Raw genomic sequence first — 9,775 nt, 5'->3', positions numbered from 1 at the left:
ATAAAAGTGAAGTTTTACAATTATTTAGGGCAAATGTGAAATCTGGCGACTAGTAGTCTATGACCAAATGTAAATAAAGTCAAAGCGAAGGAAGGCGCACAATGAAAGGGTGGTCACCCTCCGTTCACTTCTATGGGATGCTGAAGATAGCTGAGGACATTTCTGGAACTCCCAAAGAGTTGAATGCAGAGGTGGCTGCACTTGCATGTGCGCTCTCCATTCCCACTTCTATGGGAATTCCGGAAATAGCTGTGCATGCGCTCTCCTCGGCTTTAGGAGCCCTGTTTTACTACTTAAAAAAAAGAAATATCTTTTTTTTTGTAAGTTGCTTTGTGCATTCTGACACCCATAAATAATGTGATATTATAATATTACTGACACTTTCAGATGTGGTTTTACCAATTACCTTATGTTTATTTTTTTTATACGAGAAATGGGAAAGGGGGGTGGAATTTTCATATATTGGTATTTTTTTAAACATTTGAAAAAACGATTTTTTTTTATTCCTCTTAGGGGAGTTGAACCTGTGATCACTTGTACTATTCACAGCAATGCTTACGTATTGCAGTGATTAGCAGTTTTGACTGGTATTCTGTTACGCCCTACCTCTCAGAAGGCCCTGGCTGACATACAAACTGATTGGCACCATGCCATTATGTCACAGTGGTGGAAATTGTAGGACAGAGGGAATGCATTCTCAAGTTGCCACAGTTGTTATTAACCATGAAGTCTGAGGGGCTATGCGACCAAGATTGGAATTATCTCCAGCTCCATTCATTCCTTAGCCACCAATGATATTCAGTACATGTATGATCATTAGTCGCTAAGCGGTTAAAAATGACTGACATGATATGACAAACATCTTCTTCCCTAGCAAAGTTTTCAGTGGTGTCATGTCAACTTTTTGAACTAGTTTTGAAAGCCATCTCCTCATATTGATTTATTCTTAGTGTTACTTACCCGAAGATTAATCACTTTATTACTTAAGGTGGTGGCCTCTAAGGTAAATCTTGCCATCCCATATTTATCAGTTGTGTAGATTTCATTTCTTCTCTCCTCATCAACATACAGCTCAATATCCTCCCCTACCATTGGAAGTCCATCTGGCCCTCTTAGCACCATCTATAAGAAGAAACACCAGAATGATCAGTTTTTTAAGGTTTGTGAGGATTCTTATAGTCCTAAAAGAGGACTTGTCACCTCCTCTGACATGTCTCTTCTAGTAACTACTTAGTAACAATTCTGGAGCATGTTTTTTAGGACTCTATGTTGTGCCATTTCTCTATTATTCCTGCAAGTGCTGAGCGACGCGAAGCATTCGAAGCAAAATTCGGTCCGAAGTTTAGGAAAACTTCACAACTAATCCAAATGCAAATCAAGTTTTCCTAAAATGGCAACTGCACGTGTTACAATGCGAGATCACCCATAATACCGTGCAGCCAGCCAACCCTCAGGTCTCCATCCCTGGTGATGTCACAGCCCTATAAAATCATCCCGCGTGGTCTCCACCATTGTCCTGTGAGCGGAGCATAGGGAGAGATATGGTAAGCACTCATGCGCTAGGGACAGTGGAACTGAAAATGATTAATAAAATAATTCAATACCAATATGATGGATGCCTTTAATATTTCAGTGCCAGTGTGCCAACCAATACCATCCTGTCTACACCCCTTAGGGGGGCCAGGTCTTAATGATGACCATCCTCATCATTTGCTGTCTTTACTTCCTAGAAAAGTCAGTGAGATGCAGACAGAAGAGAAACAGGATGTCCCTGATTACATATTCTCATCGATATTAGATGATCTGGAAAAGGAGGAAAAGCAGATGGCAGAAGAAGGGCTCCCACCTGTAGGGCAGGAGAGTGCTGGGGTTGGAGAAGTGGGTATGCCAGCATATTGTGTCCCCACCTAACCAGCCAACCCCCATACCAGGAACAGCCCCTGTTTAAAGGTGCTGCATGGCCGTTAACAATGAATACTGACTATACAGTGTGGTCTTCATTATTAAAAGGAAGGCAAAAGTGGGCTAATTGGCCGCGTGCATCTTCACAGCAGCATGGCCGCAACGCTCCCGCAGCACGGCTGCTCTGTGTGGCCGTAACCTAAGGCAGAATGGCTATACCTGATTTATAGTGATTTGTGACTAATCAAATTTCTTGGTAAACTTCGGCAAAGCTGTCAAATCAAATTTTTTAAAACTTCGTTCATCTCTAATTCTTGTTAGAAGTTTATGAATGAATTGCCAGCAGTCTTCAATTAAGGACCATCTAGGTGTTACCGGTTGGGAGCGTATTCTAGCATGGTCTGCCACTCGCAGCCTTGATAGGATAGTGTCAGACTATGCAATTGGACAACTTCTTCAGCCATTTTGGTGTTGTAGCAAAATACGCATATTGTGCACTTATTAGGCTACATTTACATGACAATGCTGCTGCCATGCCCGTATTGCAGACTGCCAACTGCTGGTCCACAAAATTTGGGCAACAGCCATCTGAATGCTGCATCATGGTACAGACTCATTGCTTTGAATAGGTCCACGATCTGCAAGATATGGTGAAAGATAGGACTTGTCCTATCTTTTGCGGCACTGAGCACGGACCCGGAAGCCCATGGAAACACACGTGAGCCCTTCTCTGTTCTATCTGCAACATGGGCATGGGAGCAGCACAGTTGAGTGAATATACCCTTAACTATAGAAAATTTGCAACAGGTTCTTTGGGAAAAAAAGTGCAATTCCATAACATCTGCATTAAATATACTGCTGCCAGTGATGCTGGGAAAAACAAGTATTGTATGCCTTTTAACTGTGGAAAAGTTGCAACAGGCTTTAGGAAGAAAAGGTGCAACTGTGCAAAGTCTATGTCAAAATACACGCTGCTGATGATACAGTGAAATATGTTTATTTGTGAACTTGTTAACGGTACAAAATTTGCACCAGGTTTTTGGAAAAAACTTGAAATTATGCAATCTTTGTGGCAAAATATACTCTGTTAGTGACGCTGCAAAATATGCTTTTCGCACACTTATTAACTGTCGAGGCTTTTGGAAAAAATGGGACAATTGTGTAATCTCAGTGGCAAAAAGATATTCCGCCAGTGACCCTGGATAATGAACTGTAGCACATTTGTTAACTGTAGAAGCTTACTAAAATATTTTGGAAAAAACTAATAGATATACTTTTTGGCTTATCTGTTGCAGATTGTGGCACAAAGGTTTTTTGTGCCTCAATCTGCGACTTTCCCCCGCTCACGCAAGGTCTAAAAAAGGGGGCGTGGCATGGGCGGGAGAGGGCCCGTCTCATTTATTTTCTACGCCTGTTTTAGGGAGATGCTGTAGATTTAGACAGGTGGTGGATACGCCTAAGTTATGTAGAGGTTGGTGCCTGCACATAACTTAGGCGCATCCACCGCCAGCGCAAGGGGTTTTAAGACCGGCGTGTAAAACGCCAGTCTTAATAAATGACTCCCAATGTCTCGTTGAAGTATTATGTGCAGTGCAACACAGTCTGTATATAGCTGAACAGCTTCAGCTCTATAACAGACTCACAGTATCTTCTCCCTAATGCTAAAATCTATCAAGCAATTCAATCTACCTACCTACATATATCTTTCCCATCCCTAACATTGTTCCTGTAAGACCTTAAACTGGCTGTCCTGGGCCTAATAGCTGTGTCTATGACAGACGCGTCCTATCATATCAGTGGCTGAGCTCACAATGGCCTCTCTGTTTGGGACCTTACATAGTTCCTAATAGACAAGTCTATCTTGTCACTCCATGGCATTATGGGTAAGGCCTCTACCAAGGTCCTGATTTATCCGAATTGAATCTCCAGAACTTAAAATTTATCCGGAAGTAGAATTTTTGGGAAAATTGTATCAAATTAGGCTACTTTCACACTAGCGTTCGGGGCTCCGCTTGTGAGCTCCGTTTGAAGGCTCTCACAAGCGGCCCCGAACTGATCCGTCCAGCCCTAATGCATTCTGAGTGGATGCGGATCCGCTCAGAATGCATCAGTTTGGCACCGTTTGTCCTCAGCTCCGCTCAGTAGGCGGACCCCTGAACGCAGCTTGCAGCGTTCGGGTGTCCGCCTGGCCGTGCGGAGGCAAACGGATCCGTCCAGACTTACAATGTAAGTCAATGGGGACGGATCCGTTCAAAGTTGACACAGTATGGCTCAATTTTCAAACTGATCCGTCCCCCATTGACTTTCAGTGTAAGTCAAAACGGATCTGTTTGCATTATCATGAACAAAAAAAAAATATATATATTTTTTTTTTGTTCATGGTAATGCAAACAGATCCGTTCTGAACGGATCTAAGCGTTTGCATATAGGTGCAGATCCGTGCAGATACCAGACGGATCCGACCTAAACGCAGGTGTGAAAGTAGCCTTAGGCTACTTTCACACTAGCGTTCGGAGCGGATCCGTCTGATGTTTCATCAGACGGATCCGCTCCGATAATGCAGATGTTCGCATCCGTTCAGAATGGATCCGTCTGCATTAAAACTTAGAAAATTTTCTAAGTCAGAAAGTAGCCTGAGCGGATCCGTTCAGACTTTACATTGAAAGTCAATGGGGGACGGATCCGCTTGAAGATTGAGCCATATGGTGTCATCTTCAAGCGGATCCGTCCCCATTGACCTTACATTATAAGTCTGGACGGATCCGCTCGCCTCCGCACGGCCAGGCGGACACCCGAACGCTGCAAGCAGCGTTCAGGTGTCCGCTCACTGAGCGGAGCGGAGGCTGAACGCCGCCAGACAGATGCATTCTCAGTGGATCCGCCTCCACTGAGAATGCATTGGGGCCAGACGGATGCGTTCGGGACCGCTCGTGAGCCCCTTCAAACGGAGCGCACGAGCGGACACCCGAACGCAGGTGTGAAAGTAGCCTTAGATTAATTTCCAATTGATTCGCTCATCTCTATTCAGTACCAAAATGTCTGTTCCACGAGTGCCATATCATAACTTACCTGACCTCTGTAGTCAATTCCTAACTTAAAGGCAGCTCTGGACTCCATGAATTCTACCTTGGCAAGAATGTCGGTGATAACAATGGATTTTGCAGCTTTTCTTTGCACTCCTGCAGGGAAGTAGAAAAAGGATGTTTCACAATGTCAAGGATGAGGGTTGGGCTACTTTCACACTAGCGTTCGGAGCGGATCCGTCTGATGTTTCATCAGACGGATCCGCTCCGATAATGCAGACGTTTGCATCCGTTCAGAACGGATCCGTCTGCATTATTACTTAGAAAATTTTCTAAGTCTGAAAGTAGCCTAAGCGGATCCGTCCAGACTTTACATTGAAAGTCAATGGGGAACGGATCCGCTTGAAGATTGAGCCATATGGTGTCATCTTCAAGCGGATCCGTCCCCATTGACTTCCATTGTAAGTCTGGACGGATCCGCTCGCCTCCGCACGGCCAGGCGGACACCCGAACGCTGCAAGCAGCGTTCAGGTGTCCGCTCACTGAGCGGAGCGGAGGCTGAGCGCTGGCAGGCGGATGCATTCTCAGTGGATCCGCTTCCATTGAGAATGCATCAGGGCTGGACGGCTGCGTTCAGGACCGCTCGTGAGCCCCTTCAAACGGAGCGCACGAGCGGACACCCGAACGCAGGTGTGAAAGTAGCCTAATTTTCTAGTTTGTATTTTATTGATTATTTTATTTTTATAAAATAGAAAATGTTGATATATATGTATATACAATAGTACCTTTTCAGTTTATATTGAATGGAATATCCCATGGGCTTATTTAATACTTAATAGTACCAAATATGCCCGATGCCATATAAAGAGGTCCTGACATGTCTATTTTAGTAAATACTTGTATTCCCCATGAAATAATTCTGCAGCATAAATCGGAAATGTGCTATCCCTCTATTATTCCTCCTAGACATTAATAAATTGACAACCTGCTGGGATGGCTTTTTCTTGCTTGACTGCCCATAGGCTATTCTATAGGACTTTAACAATGCCAAAAAACGAATATGTAACAAATAAAATAAAAAAATAATGAGAATAATCCAAAATAAAATTTATCAGAAATTATAAAAAAGTGTGGTTGATTCTGGCCTTAAAGGCTATGTACACCTTCAGGGGCATTTTTTTATGTTGGCATTTTACTCATTGTGGACTAAAAAAATAATTCTTTCAGTTGGTCTTTATTAAAAATGTTCAGCTGTTTCTGGGACACAAGCATTAAAAAAAACTGTCTGTTTACTTGTGACTTTGTTTTTGAATCCCCTCATCTGATGGCTCATATGTACCTTTGATCCTTGACCTCTTGACCTCATAAACACTTATTTAAGTATATTCTTATCAGTTTGATAAGAATTTAGCCATAATGAGTGTTTATAAAGTCTAGAGGTCAGAGATAAGAGCTGTACATGAGCAGCCAGTTGACAGGATTTAAAGAAATCTTTTTTTCTAAAATTCTTTTAGACAATTTCGTATTTTTTAAGGATGATTTTGTTGTGCAAAAGTGGTAAAGCATTAAAACACTATAGAAATATGAAAACGTGTTCATTGAAATGTTATACCGTTAGACTAGGCAGAATTTGAGAGTAAGGAAGAGGTCAATGAGGCTCTATTGTCTAATCCAGAGTACATGGGGTTTCTGTTGAGATTACCGTGCTGCCCTCCGTCCATAAAAAGAAATCCGAAGATTTTGCCACCCCCGTATACGTGCCCATAATAAATACTAATTTCATTTAAAAATCATTGTTACCGGTTCCATCCTCCTCAAGTGAAGCCTCCACGTCCACATTGTTCATGTACCCATTGTGCTTAAACTTGAAGAGGTCGGTGTCTTCTTGTGCGGTAAAGCGTCCATTTACATCCGTCTACAGACAGCAGAAGAGGTAAATTACTGAGTGAATCAGCTTTATTTCATTAGAAAGACGTATCGATCGATCCATCCATCCATCCATCGATCAGTCATATCCTAGGTCATGACTTGATCCTTACCTGCCCATCAATAGGCTTGCAGATGTGATCTGCACTGAATAGAGCATTACGACACATCTTTCCAGTTATGTGACCTCTCACCGGCTGTCCATATGTATATCTAGGAGGATACAACAGTTCTAAGATATTTTCCATGATATAAATATTAGGCTACGACCACACGGAGCGGTCGTGATGCAGTTGGGAACCGCAGCATCTCATTTCCCAATAGAAGTCAATGGGGATATAAGTTTCTGAGACTGACCTAGTGGTTTCAAAGTTGTGATGTCTGAACCTGTTGCACTTGAGGTCGACAGTGCGTAAAACGCGTCCTGCTGCTTGTAGCTTCTGACTGCTCCGGCTACAGTTGAACAGTCACTTGCGGAATATGTTTAATATACTCTACCACATTCTAAGTTAATCAGAGGCAGGAGTGTAACTATTATAGCTGCAGACCAGGCGACTGCTATGGGGCCCAGGGCAAGAGGGGGCCCAGTCGTAGTTGGGATTATCTCCTCTTCAACTGGAGGTGAAAACTTGGTCAGGACTCTACCCTCTGAAGCAGGGGTGCACAACCTGTGGCCCGGGGGCCACATGCGGTCCTCAATACCATTCTATGCGGCCCCCAACCATCTGGTAGCAGACATGTATCTCTATGTCTTGTGGCTGCTCACATGAATCTTTCATGTATTGTCCCATTAGATGGGAGTACTAGAAGTGTAACTTGACATTTATAATTTACTAGCTGATGACCCGGCGTTGCTCGGGTATTTATTCATTGCAATTTTATATTAAATAACAGTGACTTTCACAATGGCCGCACCTTTAATGGTGACCGCCCCTTTAACAGTGACTTTCACAGCGACCACCCCTTTAACAGTGACTTTCACAGTGACCACCCCTTTAACTATGATTTTCACAGTGACCGCCCCTTTAACAGTGACTTTCACAGTGACCGCACCTTTAACAGTGACATTCACAGTGACCGCCTCTTTAACAGTGACTTTCACAGTGACCTCCCCTGTAACAGTGACTGCCCCTTCAACAGTGACCTCCACGGTGCCCACCCCTTTAACAGTGACCTCCACGGTGCCCACCCCTTTAACAGTGAACTCCACGGTGCCCACCCCTTTAACAGTGAACTCCACGGTGCCCACCCCTTTAACAGTGAACTCCACGGTGCCCACCCCTTTAACAGTGAACTCCACGGTGCCCACCCCTTTAACAGTGAACTCCACGGTGCCCATCCCTTTAACAGTGAACTCCACAGCGCTCATCCATTTAATAGTGGCCCCTGCCCCCCATGCATGTAGCAGTGTAGTTGTGCCATCATACGTCATATGACTGAATATTTCAGGACCTGCGAACTGCTAAAACCTGTGATCAGTTGTTATGGCAACCTGGAGAAGAACCTGCGATCTTCTATTGGCTGATAAGGGACATGTGTGTATGGCAGTTAGGATTTAAGTGAAAGCTTGCAGGCTTGTATTGGCTAATGCAGGTAATTTTTTGGGAATATCTCGGTAACGGGACGTCCTAGAGAGCTGAGACCCCCACAAGATTTCTTTCCAGGTAGCAAGGGATGTGTATACCACGTTTTGTTGAAATGGATGGCTGCGTTTTTGAGTTTTCGCGGAACATACACACGCACACATACGTCTTTATATATATATATATACTGTATGTTCAATATGCCATAAATATAGTATTTCGCTTGGTAATACCCCTTTAAAGTTTATTTTCGGCCCTTGGAATCGGTTCAGGTTGACAATGTGGTCCCCAACCAGAAAAGGTTGTGCACCCCTGCTCTAAAAGAACAACTTTTAGCAAATGAAGCAGTGGAAAAAATGGCCCAAGGGTCACTGAAAAGGGTTTAGGAGGAAACCCTTCTGTCCTGTGTGGGGGCTTGGTTTGATCCTTGCTATGGGGCCCTTACTTCTCTATGTGCGCCACTGATCAGAAGGCTGAAGAACCAGCAAAATCTGCAACAGTTCAAACTACTAAAGGATTGCAGATAAAAAAACGCACCCTAAAATCATGCGGTAACTACGTGCAGATGCATGCGTCCCCTAACCACAGCGTGACCACACACTACCGCGCTGTGTTGTCGTACCCTTATACATGGGAATTATTTGGATCATTTTTTGAAGGACGTCTCCAGTCCCTACAGTCAGGAGGACATACTACTGCAATCAGATGCAGATACTGGACTTACGTGCCCAATATGTTGATAGAAAGGCTTCTCTCGTGAATGGTTACTTCATCTGGTGCGTCTATCTTGACTTCAAACTTGGGTAAGACTGTACAAGAAGCAGACATTGATTTACTATTCTCTTGAAATTTAAATTCAGTTTTTCGTTTTCCTGTTGTGATCATTTATGTTTCTACTCATTTTTGATTTTTTGCTTTATTTTTACAATGTGGACTTAAATTTCTATGTACAGTTATTGGCGCTGTGTCATATAGACCATCATTCCCAACAATCACTTTTTACTTAAAGAGGATCCGTTGAATATGCTGTCCTATGTATGTTTGTCAAAGAAGGACATTACAAGGGTCCGTAACCCTGGTGCCGAAATTACATAAACATGTGTGCTGTGTGGCTAAAAGTGATAAAATAGTAATAATAAGAAGAATCATCATCATCATCCTCAACATTGGACTTACCATACTGTTCCACAGTGATGACCAGATTCGACTTCGAGTCACCTTTATTAACCGTGATTGTATATTCACCGACACGTATGTCGGGGGACAGATTATAGGATATTTCCAATATGCCGCTCTTCGGTTGAACATTCTGCCACTGTTTTATAATGTTATTTTGGTCAT

General features: G+C 43.3%; 1 long non-coding RNA gene across 1 annotated transcript; it reads right to left on the bottom strand.

Moving 5' to 3' along the window:
• Nucleotides 1–1,053: 1,053 nt before the first annotated feature.
• LOC121004654 lies at nucleotides 1,054–6,835 on the bottom strand. The gene is made up of 3 exons (XR_005779801.1): nucleotides 6,726–6,835; nucleotides 4,972–5,081; nucleotides 1,054–1,122 (listed from the first exon to the last, which is right to left on the bottom strand). It is a non-coding gene; the product is annotated as an uncharacterized LOC121004654 (long non-coding RNA).
• Between the last annotated feature and the right edge of the window lie 2,940 nt (nucleotides 6,836–9,775).

This window comes from Bufo bufo, chromosome 6 (assembly GCF_905171765.1).
Source record: "Bufo bufo chromosome 6, aBufBuf1.1, whole genome shotgun sequence".
NCBI lineage: Eukaryota > Metazoa > Chordata > Amphibia > Anura > Bufonidae > Bufo > Bufo bufo.
Note: the sequence above shows the minus strand (reverse complement) of the source record. Positions and strands in the feature narration are given on the sequence as shown.